This window comes from Hemiscyllium ocellatum, chromosome 21 (assembly GCF_020745735.1).
Source record: "Hemiscyllium ocellatum isolate sHemOce1 chromosome 21, sHemOce1.pat.X.cur, whole genome shotgun sequence".
Classification (NCBI taxonomy): Eukaryota; Metazoa; Chordata; class Chondrichthyes; order Orectolobiformes; family Hemiscylliidae; genus Hemiscyllium; species Hemiscyllium ocellatum.
Genome location: NC_083421.1, coordinates 54,761,757 through 54,779,522, shown reverse-complemented (window position 1 = coordinate 54,779,522; position 17,766 = coordinate 54,761,757). Strand labels below are relative to the sequence as shown.

Sequence of the window (17,766 nt, the reverse complement as noted above, 5' to 3'; positions counted from 1 at the left end):
ACAGTGTCATATGCTATGGCACCTCAAATGACATAAACAGCTCTTAAATGCTGTGATGGTCACCATCTCTACCACTTTCAGACAAAGAGTTCCAGATATCCACAACTCTCCAAGTAAAACAAAAATTCTTTTAACCCCTCTAAAACTCTTCCCCTTTACCTTAAATTTTTATCTATTCATTCAAAGTGAACAGTTTCCCCGGAACTACTCTACCCACTTCACGACTGAGCACCTCTATCACATTTCCTTTTACTCACATGCTTTTTAAAATGTGTGGTGCCAGAACTGGTCACAATTCTCCTACTGAAGCTGAATCAGTGTTTTAAGTTTTCCCAAAGCTTTCCTGCTTTTTAATCTGTGCATCTTTCATAAAGCCCAGGATCCTGACTGCCTCCATAGCTTTCCTCAACCAGTCCTTCCATCTTCAACAACTTGTGCACCTATACCCACAGGCTCCTCTTCTCCTGCACCCCTTTTAGAATTTCATCATTTTATGTTTTGTTATATCTCATTCTTCCTATTAAATATGTCACATTAAGTACATCAAAATAATGTTTTTATCTTCTAATTTTTCCCCTGAAGTTTGCAAGATACCTCCACAGAAGATAGGAAATGGGAATTAATACAGAGGCAATGAAAGACCACTTTTTTTTTTAAAAAGGTCATGTTGGACAGGTATATAATTTGGTTACTAACTACTTAAAAGATAAATGCGTCGTGCACACACAATGTTTACCCCTCATGATGTATTTAAGAAACAAGTGAAGCTAAATTTGACCCCTGGTATGTATTGAGTGAAGTAACCTTAGCTCGGGAAATACAGAGGACACAACAATTAGCTTGTTGTTGTTGGACTAAGGTAAAAAGGAAAAACAGATAACTCAAAGAAAGAGGAATTTAGAATGCGACCGTATCCAACCAGTGATGAGGGCAAGTTGCAATGCAGTGTGCTGGAGAAGTCTATGGAGGAAATTCCTAAGGTAGGGTCAAGACACAAAGGTAATCAATGAGTTACATAGAATGAAAAAAGAAATGTGCAGGACCCAAAGTCAGAGAACTGTATGCGGAAGAGGTTGAAGAGGTGATCAGTATCAGATGGGGTGACAGCCTGGGAAAACAAAGAAAAAGAGACAAAGATCACAAATATTCTACATTTAGGAAACTGAAAATCAAATGAAAATTATGGGCATGAATTAACTAAACTTAATGTAGTACAGAATATGGCCTTGAAGTTGAAAAATCCATCACAATGACATGTCAACAAAGGTACAGACAATGGTTAAGGCAAAGATATGGTGAAATGGCATGGATAAAACATTGAAATGAAGTCGGGCAATTTTGCAAAGTTGGAGCAGCCGGTCTTCGTAGTGGATAAAAATGGGTTTATACTCAGCTTAGAGTCAAATATCCTACTTAACCACCAACCTCAAGAGGATAATAGAGAGTACAATGGGATCTCTCAGAGTAGAAAGGCAGCATCCAAGGAGCAGGAGAATCGAAGTTTCGGGCATGAGCCCTTCTTCAGGAATGAGGAGAGTGTGCCAAGGCGGCTAAGATAAAAGGTAGGGAGGAGGGACTTGGGGGAGGGGCATTGGAAGTGCGATAGGTGGAAGGAGGTTAAGGTAAGGGTGATAGGCCAGAGTGGGGGTGGGGGCGGAGAGGTCAGGAAGAAGATTGCAGGTTAGGAAGGTGGTGCTGAGTTCGAGGCTTGGAACTGAGACAAGGTGGGGGGGAGGGGAAATGAGGAAACTGGAGAAATCTGAGTTCATCCCTCATGGTTGGAAGCAGTCCAAGGAGCATCTGCAGTCCTCACTTTCTTCTAGAAGATCTCTCAGAGTACAACAGGATCTTGATCAGAAGGGCCAATGGGCTGAGGAGTGGCAAATGGAGTTCAATTTAGACTAAATGCAAGGTGCTGCATTTTGGAAAAGTAAATCAGAGCAGGACTTACACACTTAATGGTAAGGTCCTGGGGAGTGTTGCTGAACAAAGAGACCTTGCAATGCAGGTTCATACTTCCTCCAAAGTAGAGTTGCAGGTAGATAGGATAGTGAAGGCAGCATTTGGTATGCTTTTCTTTATTGGTCAGAGCATTGAGTAAAGGAGTTGGGAAGTCATGTTGCAGCTGTACAGGACATTGGTTAGGTCACTTTTGGTATATTGCGTGCAATTCTGGTCTCCTTCCTAATGGAAGGATGTTGTGAAAATTGAAAGGGTTCAGAAAAGACTTAAGGATGTTGCCTGGGTTGGAAGATTTGCACCATAGGGACAGGCTGAATAGGCCCGGGCTGTTTTTCCTGGAGCTCAGGCTGAGGATAACCTTACAGGGGTTTATAAAATCATGAGGGGCATGGAAGATAAATCGACAATCTCTTTTCCATTGGGTGGGGGTATCGAACACTAGACGACGTAAATTTAACATGACAGAGGTAAGATATAAAAGGGACCTTAGGGGCATCATTTTCACACAGAGGGTGGAGGGGGGCAAGTGCTGACAAATGGGACTAAATTAGATTAGGATATCTGGTTGGCATGGATGAATTGTATCAAAAGGTCTGTGTCCATGCTGTACATCTCTATGAATCTAAGTAAACTGCAATACAAACTACTGCACAGTCTAATTACCAATCTCCAATATGGCTTATTTTGTGGACATCAGAATTTGAAATACAGCAGCCAAGTGAATTTGGCTTATCACAATCTGCACTGAAAAAATGTTTGGCAGTTTCTCAAAGTTCCATTGTTTTTCCTCCAATTTTCTCACCCATCTCCAAGTATTGATTCCACACACCATGCCATGGAACAGTGGACAGAGTTTCCCTTCATTGTTTAAAATTCATTCATAGGAAGAGTGTCATTGGATCGGCCAAAATTTATTGTCCATCCCTAATTGCCCAGAGGGCAGTTAAGAGTCAACTGTATTGCTGCAGTTCTGGAGTCACATGTAGCCCAGACTTGGTAAGGATGCCAGATTCCTTTCCTAAAGCACATTGGTGAACCAGATGGGTTTTTCCTGATAATTCACAATCATTTCATGGTCACCATCTTAATTCCAGATTTTTCAAAAACAGAATTCAAATTCAACCATCTGAGTACCCATTATCTGGGTCTCTGGATTAACAATCCAGCGTTAATACCATTAGGTCATCACCTTCCCAATATTCTGCATTATGAGTTCTAGCTAGCTAATTGACTGCAGGGGACACTACGCAGCTTCAATGATTCCAGGTCTTAACCAGCATTTACCAATTTCCATTAGGACTCGTGAAGTTTTCAGGAGTGATCAGTTCTCTTCTCTATAATTAATCATTCACTTGGTCAACTTTGGAGCTCTGACTGATTATGAAATGTAGAACTCGAGATTTATGTTAGACCCACCCAAATTACTTTTAAATAAATGTATCTATACATAAAATGAATGCTGTACTCAGAGGTTTCACAACAAAGTGCAAACAAATACCTTGTTGCACTTCTCAGCAAGCCTCTGATCTGTTCCACACATAACCAAATTGCAAAGCCTGCAGCACAGTGTCTCCAGCACTTCAACATATTCTCTGTAAACAGTAGAATATGAAAGCATATTAAATACTGCAGAGACCCCTAGGGTAAGCACATAAATGTTACACCAATTTTAACTTCTGAGATTTCCCTTTGTAATGTTACAGATTTCAAACCTGCTTTTATGATCATTGATCATGTAAAAGAATAGAACTTTCAGCCATTTTGCAGTACTCCTGAGAATTCTTGATTTGCACTGTTTTTGATATAGCATTGCATTCATGTCAAAAGTTTGACTGTAATAATCCTTGCATTATTATCTATGAATATATAACTAGTTAAACTCACAGCAACGCATTCCAAAACAATATTCCTGAGATTCTATGCAAGACATTTTGCTATGCAGCACTATTGATTGATCGCTTTTTGTATGCAGACCATACAACTACAGAGAATGAAATGTACTGTACTATCATCATTGCGGTTAAGCCATTAATTCTGATACTCCAAAGTAAAGCTTGAGTTAATTGCAGGGTACTTACACAATTTGACAAATGATTTTAATGGGCTATTTTAAAGCTGAATTCAATATACTTTGTTCATTGACATTTTTATTCACGCACTAGTAGTAACCTCAAATGCATTTCATTTTAGTTGAAAACCGTAACTTCTTCAACTATCTTGTTCTTAGAAACGACCGTTTACAAGGAAGCTTGCGATGTGTCATTCAGACATTAAGTCGAATTCCAGCCTTCTTATGATGCTGACAGCAATGTGGCATAGACAGTGCAGACAAAGAGAAAACCTTGTCGCTACAGATGTCAACACATTTCTCCCTACCACACCAGCAAGCTTAAAATCAGACTCTCCAACGGATAACAGTAAAGACCTCGGATTTCTCACACATACAGAGGGAGGTAAATTAACTCCTAAATTGAAAGGGAAAGGGAAAGGGAAAATGACAAAGTGTATGGGGGGGGGGGGGGAAGAGTAAGAAATACAAGTTCGTATCCCCAACGGCGGTTTATTCACGCCTTCTGGAAATCATTACCCAACACCCATTGTATTAGCGGAACGAATATTTATAAAGCCCCATCCATCCACAAATGAAAGGGGATTTTAAAAATTACTGTACATACACAAAACGAGGACTATACAACCCACTCATTAGCTAACGTGACTATCAAGATATTTCGGAACTTAACTACAGATTTCCAAATTCGCCCATCAAATGAACAGCCCGAAAGGAGATTTTTGGCCCATCTAACTTAAATGTGTGAAATGCGGTATAAATAAATACACCTATTACGTGCCTCTCGGCAGGCTCGAATGATGAACCAGAGAGAGAGAGAGAGAGAGAAGAAAACACCAACACGCTCTGAATCATTGCGAAAAAACACATCAAATGGGAGACACATATGGGGACCCCTCACGTTTTCTTTCCTTTTTTTCGTTTCCGAGGGAGGTTGGAAACTTGCACAGAAAATAAGCGACACACGCACCAAACAAAATACAACTGCACTCAAAACACAAAGAGGGATAATACTTCCCGCGTAGCTGCTGGAAGAAAAAGTTTCCAACATTTTTTTTTAAAATGCATCTTCAGAGAGGGGAGCGGGGTTTGTTTTTCTCTCAGAGAGTCTGGCAGGAGGGAGTGTAAATCTCAGGCGGACCCACAGCCCTCCTTAGCAACCGCAAAGCTTTCGCGTCACTTTCCACCCACCCAAAAAAAACTCCCACAACAGCAATGTGTTGGGGGAGGGGAGGGAGAGACAGAGAACCGATCACCAAACATTACTGATCGCGCACCTACTGTGAAGGCCAGATCCACCGAACGTTGCCCGGCGATTTGAATTCGTCCAGCGCGTTTATCCCTCAGCTCACCGCCGGCGCTCCCTCCGCCTGTTTGAATGAAGCCCCACAGCAACCGCAGCGCCTGCACGCTCATCCGCCGGCGTCGGTGCAGGGGTGGGGCGCGCGACTGACGTCCTCGCTCGCACCGCGTGCCTGGACAGTGACGTCATGGTCATTCAGTTTTCCCCCCCTTCCCAACGAGCGCGCGACAGACGTCCTCGCTCGCACCGCGTGCCTGGACAGTGACGTCATGGTCATTCTCTTTTCCCCCCTTGCGCGCTCCAGGTGCCTGACCCTGGGGTGCAGCAGGAGTGAGCCATTTGGTTCCTCCAGGCCGCTCGGCCATTTTAATAAGATCACGGCTAAGTCCATCGAGTCAAGTGCTGAAAAAGCACAGCAGGTCAGGCAGCATCCCGTTTCGGGCCAAAGCCCGTCACCATTCCTGCCCTAAACGTTGATTTTCCTGCACCTCAGATGCTGCCTGACCTGTTGTGCTTTTCCAGCAAAACTCTACTCTTGACTCTGATCTCCAGCATAACTCCATAGGCCTGCCTTGAGTCTATCTTAGATTTAAATTTAACAATTGAATTAGTAGCTGCTGCTGTTTGAGGTAGAATTACAAACCTCCACTTGTCTTTGTATTACAGATGTGCTTTCTAACATTTCTCCTAAATGGCTTGGCCCTAATTCTTGGACTACGCCCAATAAAAACCAGAACTGCAGACAGCATGAACTCTGCCATCTCCTAACCCCCAACCCACACAACAGGCATTATTATCAAATACTGTAATCTGCAGTTACACACTACCCATTGTTAGCCATTACAGTCTTCATTAACAGCTATTCACCAACACAGACAAATCATGATCTACTTCTTTGTCCAACTGTCCTTCAGTCTCTTTGGGCTATATCCCCACCTATAATTTCCTCTTTATCCCCTCCCTCCACCCTATCTTCTGCATATAAACTGACATTTACCCAGCCATCATCAGTTCTGAGGAAAGGTCACCAGACCTGAAACATTAGCTGACTTCACAGATGCTGCAGACATGCTGAGCTTTTCTAGCAACTTCTATCTTAGATTATGCCCCCTGATTCTAGGATCATCAGTGGAAATAGTTTATCCACCCTGCTAATATCCTGAAGATCTCAACTAAATCAACCCTTCAGCCTTCTAAATTTTACAGAATAAATAATGTCTAATCTCTCCTCATAATGTAACCCCTGAGAATCAGGTATCATCCTTGTAAACCTGTACTGAACTTCCTTCAAGGCCAAAACATCCTTTTGCATAACTGCAGCATGGTGGCACTGTGGTTAGCACTGCTGCCTCACAGCACCCGAGACCCGGGTTCACTTCCCGACTCAGGCGACTGACTGTGTGGAGTTTGCACCTTCTCTGCGTGGGTTTCCTCCCACAGTCCAAAGATGTGTGGGCCAGGTGAATTGGCCAGGATAAATTGACCGTAGTGTTAGGTAAGGGGTAAATGTATGGGTGGGTGGCGGGTCGGTGTGGACTTGTTGGGCCGAAGGGCCTGTTTCCACACTGTAAGTAATCTAATCTAATATTTGAATTCTTCTGCTCCAACCTTTTGGATATGAAGGTCAGTATTCCATTAGCCTTCTTAACTATTTTTCACATCTGTTTGTGGCATTTCAAAGAGCTAAACACCTGAACCCCCAAATCTCATTGGTCTTCCATTATATTTAACTTTGTACCTTCTAATAAATTCTCTGATCTATCACCTTTCAGACTGAAATGGATAACCTCACAATTGCTGGTATTAAATTCCATCTGTTAATCCCACCCAGCTATTTAACCCTCCCTCTCAGCTTGTTTCTCCGCTCACTCCCCTCTCATCTCAGACTGTGCACTTGCTCTTTTGCAATGATGTTGCTAGAAGAGTTGATACTTCTGGATATAGATTTGTTAAGTGTTTATTTTTACTTTTGTTCTATTCAAGGTTAGTGCTGCATGTTGGAACTTGCTTCCATTCCAGCTATCCAGTGTCATTCTCAAGCTCTCCCAGGTCAGATGCAAAGTAAATTTCCCAATGTTAATTATATTAAAATAGCTGAGAATGATGAGAATGAAGTTAAAGAAGGAACCAAGGAAATTTTGTGAGCTCAATGTAATCAATACAGAGCAGCAAACAAAAAAGTCACACTTGAATGTGCAAGTCAGAGGGCATAAAGATCAAGCTGTACAGTGCTCTGATAAGCCCTCATTTCATGTTTAATTCTGGTCACCAAAATGAGCAACCTCAAAGCATTTTAACAAACAGCTCCAAGCTGATAAAGTACCTAGAAATAAAGCTCTGTTGTGAGGAAAACAGAGTGTAAAAAGCCAAGTTAATATCAGGATCTCCAATTCACTAAAAGTGAAGAAGACATGTTATGGATTTCTGGACAGAAAAGGAATAAAAACCAAGGAAACATTAAAAAATATGAATGCTGAAACTAGAAAAAGTGTCTTTCTTGGCTGAGACAGAAAAACACTAATGATCATATGCTCTCCATTCTGTCTGAAAGTCCATGAGATTTGAAGCTCTCAATAAACTTAATATACCAGTGTATATTGGAAACAATGTTTAGTTACAGGTCAGAAGAAACTCATGGAGGATGTCAAACTCATTTCACATTTTGAAGTAAATATATCCTTATGACTGTTGTGCTTTTTGCTCAGTGAATCAGTATGCTAAGAACTTGCAGTAGTATTCTGTTTTAATATAAGGGACATCATAATTCCATTGCAAGATAGCATGCACAGGTATTTACAACAGCTGATACTCAGTCAGAGCAGTTGTCCACCTTTGAAGTACATGCGTTTAGTTTGAGGAATACAAAAGACTGCAATACAAACTAATTCCAAAATTGATATCCACAAATTACATACAGGAGATAAAAATTAATGACATTTATTAAAGAAATATTGATGAACATAAGCAAATGTTGTGCTATTTAGCCCAAAAAATCCAGACTGACCCTCCAACCAGTATGCCACCCAGACCCATCCCCTTACCCTATAACCCTGCATTCCCCTGACTAGAACACCTAACCTACACATATCCCTTAACACTATGGGCAATTTAGCCTGACCAATTCACCTAACCTGCACATCTTTCGACTGTGGGAGGAAACCCACGCATACACAGGAAAAATGCACAAACTCCACACAGACAGTCGACTGAGGCTGGAATCGAATCTGGGACCCTGGCACTAGACCACTGTGTTGCCCTTATGTTATATATCAATACAATATTAAGGTTTCTATCTATGAAAGCTGTAAACTAACCTTGGTAGCTACTTTTTCCCCCAAAATATACTTTATTCATAAAATTTGAAAAGGTATAATTCACAACAGTACATATAATCTCTCAGAGCTGAAAATGTGTTGCTGAAAAAGCGCAGTAGGTCAGGCAGCATCCCGGGAGCAGGAGAATCGGTGTTTCAGGCATGAGCCCTTCTTCAGGAAACAGCCCTGAAGAAGGGCTCATGCCCGAAACGTCAATTCTCCTGCTCCCTGGATGCTGCCTGACCTGCTGCGCTTTTCCAGCAACACATTTTCAGCTCTGATCTCCAGCAGCTGCAGTCCTCACTTTCTCCCATATAATACATCAGGTTTTCTTCAATACAATACCTCTCACATTTACCTTATTTGGTTATATTTATATTTTATGCCTTACATTCTCAGGTTTTACACCTGGAAGGGCTCCAGCCTGTATATGACACAAGGATGTAGACAGTGGCCTTTCCCCACTATGTTTTTGTAGTGGTTGCCCAAGCTTTAGTGCATCTATCAGCAGATAGGCATGGATCTTGGAATGTGCTCTTTTTGAGCAGACCTTAGAGCAACTTTCATGAGTTGGTCCTCTAATAGCTGTTGTCTTTGTTCCCACATGTTCATCTGCAAACAACTTGTAGAGCACAGGCTCCTGTATTATAGAGTTGATCAGAATGAACAACTTTACAGCCCCTTTCCAGATCTGCATTACAAAGTCATTTTCACATCATGGGAATCCATTTCATTTGGTTGGCAAGACATTGCAATGCAGCTGCATCCCTCTGAGTGCTGACTGCGATTTCACTTTACTCAGCAGTCATTCTAAACTCATCACTTTAGACTACTTCTTTTGCACTTGTTTATCCCTTGCCCATCACCATCATTTTGTTATTTGAAATTGATTGCCTATTTTGTTTCCATTATTCTCCTCACAGCACTGACTCTTGTTGGGTATAATCCCTACTTTACCAGCAGTAATCAGGTAACATGTCCAAAAGATCAGTATTTATGTGCAATTCTGGCCAGTGTATGTTCACTACAGAGAGATGAAAATAATTAAGGTGAGAAAATAAACTGTAATATCTAAATGTTTTCTGGCCAATAGTCAACCCCAAAGCCTCTCTGATACTGATACAGAATTAGAAAACAATGTAGCTTTTACATTTGAGGCAGACAATCTCAAATCAACAGTAATTTTACTATTTTTTTAAACTTAAAAGGTCTTAATGAGAAAAAGGAAAATCAAGAGGTGACTTCATGGATTTCAAAACTCACTTTTATCAACAACGTGATGTACTTAAACTTAATCTCAGTCAAACAATAGCAGTACAAAATCTATGTTGTAAACTCCAAGAGTGAAGACAAATTAATCAATAAGTAAAGGTCAGATGTTACAGTTTTGCATTCTAAAATTCTGTTAACTGTACAGTAAAGAGCAGAGTGCGGGGATTGAGGAATTGCAGTTTTGAGGTTCAGGAAAATAAACTAAAATTCAGAAATGTATGCCGATTCTAAATGTCTTGATGAGGGCAACAAAATAATATGTAAAAATAGATGAGACTTTATTTAGCTAATAATGTACCTCAACAAAAATTTAGTGGGCAAAGTTATTGAGATATTTACAGGAAACACATGAAAAATTACAAAAATGAGCCCTGCATTTCTAATTTATGGTTCATTCCACACTCAGAACATTAACTTTGAGGAATCATTTTGAAAATTTGAAATCAACTTTCAACACATATGCTGTATCTCCCAGCTTTGCCTCAGTCCCATCTGTCATCTTTGAGTCATTAATTCATGGGAATAGCTCTCCCCACAATGTAACAAAAACCTTTTTAATCACTTCATACTGAAACCCAAATAAGATTTGTGTGTAACATCTTACTTAATAGGTGATAATTGTATAATGCCTGGGAATAGCCTGCTACAACACAGCAAAATCAAAAAAGAAACCACAAATGCTATTTCAGGGATTCTAAATTCTAGAGTCTGTACACTTTTGTACATTTTGAAGTTCGTCTATCGACTTTCTCAGCACTTCATTTAGTTATATTTTTCAAGTTAAATTGTTTCTATTAAGATAAGGATGACACTGTAGTGGGACTGTGCCAGAAAGACTATGCTTTTCTAGGTTCAATATCTCATGAAGAGAGAGAAGAAGAGACTTGTGTCCCATTCTGTGGTTGGCAATGTACATCTGTGAATGTTTGATGAGGTTAACACTCACTCCCCAAACTTGCATGAGCAGGATTACCACTTGGACATACTCAGAAGTGTAGCTCAGCAACTTGAAGGAGAAATAGGGCAAAAATAGAACATAATATGGCTTAAATCTCCAGCATTTTAATTACAACAACTGAGAACACAAGGACTGTTTTGGACTGAACTCAATTTTTTTATAAAGGAAAGTTGCTCAATTCACAGTTTATTTCCTTTCAACTGAAAGCTGGTGGTTTTCTATCTCATTGTAGTAGTAATTGAAACAGAAGATTCCACATTCTAGCACTGAATGCATTATCTGGTTATTACCAAGGAACAGGTTTAAATATCCACACATTAATTTTTCTAACACATGCATTGTGTTTCCTAAAGCTAATGTGTAGGAATTAATTGCAAGGTTAATCAGAGTGAGACCGTAATAAAGTAATCCACAGAGTCCTTGAAAAATTCACAAAGATATTCTAATGTCATAAATGTGACCTGTAGGACAGAATGTTGTTCCCTGGCATTAATAAGAAATAGACTCTATCCTTCCATTCTCCCTTTTCTGCTCTCAAATGTACTGACACTTACTGAGACACAGTTCACAATGATCGACTCTTAAAAACCTTCTGAAATAACCTAGCAAGCCTTTCAGTTATACCAAAGGTCAATAAAAATGTCACCGCAGAGGCATCTTCACCACAGAGGATGTCATGCTCAAGAAGGTGGTTCACTACAAACTTCTCAAGAACAATTCAGGATTGGGCAATAAATGCAATCCTTAATAATGAAACTCATGCCTGTGAATGAACATTTTTAAAAAATCTAATATTTCTTCTGTCCAAGCAAGCCAGTATCCAAAACCCATTTAGCTTCTCAGACAGATGTGTAAGTGTAGGATACAATATTTGGGAAATATCATAATTAGGAAGATATATATTGGGTACAGATTACAGCGGAAACCAAGAATTTGCAACTCTGGTATTACTGTTACAAATGATATATTATTCTTACTGCATTATTCAGATGTTCTTGTGTAGAATTACACATATATTAGCTACAAAAGGAAAAAGAAATGAAATGACTGGCATCAGCAAGCAGATAAGTGCATTCCTGTACTGGTAAAACAGAATCCAGAAACTGAAATATAGTGTGCACTGTGCTCATTGAATCAATAATTTCTCTCCTTAACTATTGTCTCTGACAATATTTCCACATATTATAAATGTACACACCATTATATAGTGAATAATGAATGCTCTGAAGAATTTTTTAAAGCAGCAGTTCAACTGACAGGAGCATAACTCATGGTCTGCAACAACAACAGGAACAAATTACATTTAACCTAATAAAACATTTCAAGATACTTCACAGCAGCATAAACAGATGAAATAGAAAGCATTGGCAACAACCTAAGTGTTAAACTGCATCTTAAATGAGGAAGCACTAGCCTTCGGAACGCTGCTCCTTACCAGCTGATGAAGGAGCGGCGCTCCGAAAGCTAGCGCTTCCAATCAAACCTGTTGGACTATAATCTGGTGTTGTGTGATTTTTAACTTTGTACACCCCAGTCCAACACTGACATCTCCAAATCTTAAAGCAGGAGACAGAGATGAAAATGTTTTGGATTGAATTCTGAGTTTTGGTCTGAAATGGCAGAAGGAAGTGAAAGAGACCCAGAACAAGAGGGTAGAATTGAAATTGCTATGAGGTAATACTACAGAAGGAGATTTTTAAAAATAATAGAAAGGAGCAAAACAATGGGACGATTTGAACACAAATGCAAGAATTTTAAAATCAATGCCTGGATCAACCTTTGCCAAAATTAAAGCAAAAATATTGCAAATCCTGAAAAAAAGTTGAAATAAAAATAAAAATAGGTCTGGCTTTTTCAGCAGGGAGTATTTCAAGCATTTTTACAATCAACTTATGCTGATTCATTATTGATTTTCTACATTTCTTTAGCCATCCATTTTAACTAAGAAACTTCTAGATGAGAGCTTCCAGATACTCTGCCTCTTAAACAGGTTCCTGCTTAGGCATTAATTCGCTGATGTTCCAAACTTACACAAATAATGTTAACTTCTTATGATTACAGGACTTCTAACTTTAGCTTTGTATTCTCATTATTGTTTCTTCCTCACTCTTAATCTTCGTTATGTCTCTAACCTTAGTTTCCATGTGCTCTTTGTGTACACATTGTGGCTGCTGCAATGGACCTACGCTCATAACTTGATTTTCCTTTCTTTTGAACACTTCTTACACCATTCCTGTCTCTCTCTTTGCCTTCCTTCACTTTGTCATGCCTTTCATTTCTACACCTCCCTCATTTCACATAATCAGCCTCCACAAATGTATCCCAACCTTTCATTATTCCTCTACATTCCCATGTACTCTCTCTGGAATAGGTTTATGTTTCCCTTCAATCTCTGTAAATTTTGTCCTCACTTCTAGCAACAAATGCAAGACATTCCTGTACCCATGACTGAGACCACCTGTTGAGCAGCCTCTGATGCATTCTTCCTTTCCATTTCCACTCTCCAAGCCACCTGGATGTAGCCCTGAACTAGTATCCTTTATTTCATTTTTTGTCTGGTCATGTGCCCCTTCTTTGAAGCTACTTCAAGCTAATCCAGTCTATGAGACCCACCTTTTGCTCCTCCACCCACATTTGACTGATCCACTTTCATAATCAGCTCCCAAGCTCACCGAGAATATAAATGGTTCCCTTCTTCTTATGTAGTGTCCACCTCCTGGGGCACCTCACCTGAAATCCCCATGACTCAGTCTTTTGATCAACGTAACATAATTTCTATGAGACATGTTCTCAAAACTGCAAAAATATTCACTGCCTTTTCCAGGTTTTTGTTCGACTTGAAACTCTAGAATATCCATGTAATAAAGACAATTACATAGAAGCTATTCCCTGCAAAGATTAGATAACAGAGCATGGCATAAGATTAAGTAGAAAAAGTCTCTACCATTTAAAAGTAATACAAAATTAGGATTCATACTAATACTGCTGATATTCCAGCATTATAGATAATTACATTTTTATTCAGAAGTTAATGATTGCACAATCAAACTAGGTGTTGATTTCATTCTTTGTGTTGAATAGTCCAGATTGACAAACAAATCCACGCAGGTATGCAGGTTTGATACTAATATGGATGGTTGCAGCATGGAACACTTTTCCATAGAAATTAATTGAGACAGAGAGAATTAAATTTTTAATTGGATCAATGCATGAACTAATGGAAAATACAGACTGAATAGAAAGAATAGTTTAAGTTTGGTTTGCTTTTAAAAAATTAATTCATGGGATGTGGGCATTGCCAACTAGACCAATATTTATTGCCCATCCTAGTTGCCTTTGACAAGGTGGTGGTGAGCTGCCTTCTTGAAGCACTGCAGTCCATTTAGCATGGGCAAATCCACAATGCCTTTGAGGAAGATGATCAAAGATTTTGGTTCAATGACACTGAAGAAATGGCAATACGTTCCAAGTCTAGATGGTTAAGTGGTTTGGAGGGGAACTTGCAGGTGGTTGAGTTCGTAAGTACTACCCTTGTTCCTCAAGATGGCAGTGGTCATGTGTAGCTTTCTCTGCGTTTCATTTGTGACCTTGGACCCATGACCTCTGACTTGGTGTGGTCCTCAGACCAGCTAAGAACTTTTGCAGAATATTGAGAGTTGGGATGATATCTTTACTTTTCCCTAGAGTTAGAAATATAGAAAGGTTTCGGCACAGCAGGCCATTTAGTCACTATGATCATGGTGTTCCTCTGTGGTGGAATTTAAACTAAGTTGATAAATTCAGAATTGAAAGTTAGTCTCAATAATAATGTCAATGAAACAATTATCGATTGTTGATGCATCTGGTTCACTAATATCCTTTATGTAGGGAGGATGGTGAACCTTACCTGATCTGATCTCTGTGACCCCACAGTAATATGGCTATGACTCTTAATTACCTTCAAGAACTAAGAAATAATCCAGCAAAGATATTGATCATCGTTATATTCAGATATAATCATCTGACATGTAAAGATCCATTTCCTGCAGATAAGATTACAATGTAATAAGAACTTAAAATCCTCTCTCCTGCACCTATCACATATTAATCTGCTGTATCCTCTTATTTCTCTACAATTGAGTTGGTAAGAGTAAAACAGAAAATTATTACTTTTGTGATCCTGCTTGCTAATTTCCTACCTGACCCCCTAGTCTCTGACAGCAAGACCCAATCCCTCTACTTATAGATACCAATTGGGGACAGGACTGCTTCTGCTCACCCACTTCCTCAAGGCATTCTGCAGCCATTTGATTGAACACAATATATTGTGGAATCACAATATTGATTGATTCACTTCCTGTATTATCAAGCTTTGCACAGGTTATAAACTCAATTGTCACTTAGAAATGCAGCCTTTGTTGGCTAACAAATCTGCAGCAGCCTTTGATCTAATGATGAATTTTAGTTTTAATTTAAGGTTGAAGGGATTAAGCTGAGGTAGAGAATCTAAAAGCTAAGCATCATCAAGATACAGTACCATGTACTGAAAACGTACTCCAGGGAATATTCCACTTAGTCAGGTGGAATCGGCAGACAAGAGCCTCTGGCTTTTGTTGTGTGCCAGTGAGCTTACACAAAACAAAGGAAAAAAAAGAATCAAATTTAGCTCAAGACCATTAAAAGTGAAAACAATTTTACCCTCTTTCACATAAAAAAATTAAACATGAGATTGTAACAAAGTGAAACACGACACACATAATGTTAATAAGCTTCCAATTTGTACCTACTTCCTCAAACAAGATCTAAGCTTTTACAATGTATTTGTTTAAAAGATGTACAGTAACAGGCTTTCCAACTTTAATTGTGGTTGTCCTGGTCTCTCATCCACAATACTAATCACCTGAGTTCATAACTGAAGAGTAAAAACAGAAAACGGTGAATGTACTCAGCAGATAGAGCAGTATATGTAGTTAGGGAAACATAGCACACTGCAGGTTGAAAACCCTAAATAATTAATGGTCAGTTTACCCTCACTCCCTCTAATTTTATAGGGATATATCCATTTCTTGTTGACAATGACCTGGAGGTGCATTCTGTAAGGTACTGTGTTGTGAAGTCTCAAAGAATATGTTCAATTGTACATTATACTGGGACCACAGAAGAAGAGGAAATCAACAAAAGAGAAACAGCATGCCTGGATTCATCCCCTTCAATCTGCATGCCACAAATGCATTGGTCATGACAGTATCAGTTAGTGACCACCGCACAGTCTTTGTAGAGACAAAGATCTGTTCTGACATTGAGAATATCCGACAGTCCTGTGTGGCTCTCTCAGCGCCCTGCCTTTGAACAGGCCTAGCAACTCAAGACTGGACAACAGTGAGGCATTCTGGGTCACCAGCAGTAGCAGAATCATACTCCAACACACACAGTAACCTCAAAACCTGGCATATCCTCAACTCCATCATTACTCTCAAGCCAGCGAATCAACCCTGTTAAATGAAGAGTGGAGGACAGAATGCCAGGAGCAGCATTAGGCATACCTCAAAATGAGGTGTCAACCTGGTGAAGCTAGAACACAAGGCTACTTGTGTACAAAACAACATAAGCAGTAAAACATAGCCTGAGCTGAATGGTTTCACAACCAATGGATCAGTTTTCAGCTTTGCAGTTTTGCCACAATCAGTCGTGAATGGTGTTAGACAATTAACCCATTGAAGTCTGAGGTTCTGCAAATATCCCACTCTCAATAATGGGGGAATCTCAGCATATCAGTGCAAAAGACTGAAGTACTTCCAACAACCTTCAGCCAGATGTGAAAAGTGGATGATCTACCTCAGCCTCCTTCAGATGACCACAGCAGCACAGATGCCAAGTTTCAATTTTATTTACTCCACTTCACAGAAAGTAATAGTTGGAGCAAGTGGATACTGCAAAGGCTAGAGGTCCTGACAACAATCTGGCAGTAATGCTAAAGATTTGGCCTCCAGAACTTCTTGTGGCCTAAGCCAAGCCGTTCCAGTACAGTTACAACACTACCATCCACTTACAACACTGCCATCCATCTGACAATAGTGGAAAATTACCCAGGTATGTCCTGTGAACAAAACACAAGACAAATCCAACCCAATCAATTACTACTGTCAGTCTACTCTTGATCATCAACATTGATAGAAAGCGCCATCAACTGTCCTATCAAGCATCACTTCTTCTGCAATAACCTGCCCATGGGCACTTGGTTTGAAATTCGCCAGGAATACTAAGATTATGACCTCATTACAGCCTTAGCTCAAACATGAATAAAAGAGCTGAATTCCAGACTTCCAAATTTAAGAGGCCCTATCAAAATTTGAGTCAATGAGAATTGAGGGAAAACATCTCCACTGGATTGGAGTTGTATCTTGGACAAAGGATAATGATTATGGTTGTTGGAGGTCAATTATCTCAGATCCAGGACATTGAGTTCTTCAGTGTACTGTGCTAGGTCCAATAATCTTCAGCTGCTTCATCAATAATCTTCCATATTATGAAGATCAGATGTGGGAATGTTGGACTAAAGCATTTCAAGAGACAGCTCAGCACCAGCTTCTTAGGGGGGTGAGCAATAAATGCTGGCCAACCAGAGATGCCCACAGTCCCTAAATGAATTTTAAAAAGCTCTGATACTTCGATTTGCCTTGTCAACACCATCCTTGACCTGCAAAACTGTCACAGTGCACTCTCATTATTGATTATTTACTCAATAAGAAGTTAAAGAAGCTTTTCTTTTTGCTCTCCAATATTAGGAATGCAAAGCTAGCCAATTAAACCCTGCCAGAGATTCACTGATGATTGCATATTGTTCATAATCATTCATGACTCCTCAAATACAAAAAGCAATCCACATCCACATACAGAAAGACCTGGACTA

At 39.7% G+C, this 17,766-nt stretch overlaps 1 protein-coding gene across 2 annotated transcripts in view; it reads right to left on the bottom strand.

The window, feature by feature from the left end:
• LOC132825893 (neuronal calcium sensor 1) overlaps positions 1-5,446 on the bottom strand; it is a 162,724-nt gene extending 157,278 nt beyond the window's left edge. Inside the window, exon 1 of one of the 2 annotated variants that reach the window (XM_060841503.1) lies at positions 5,308-5,446. The gene's annotated coding sequence lies outside the window, so the exon portion shown is untranslated. The remainder of the gene's footprint in view (positions 1-5,307) is intronic. The other variant, XM_060841504.1, reaches the window with a different exon arrangement.
• Between the last annotated feature and the right edge of the window lie 12,320 nt (positions 5,447-17,766).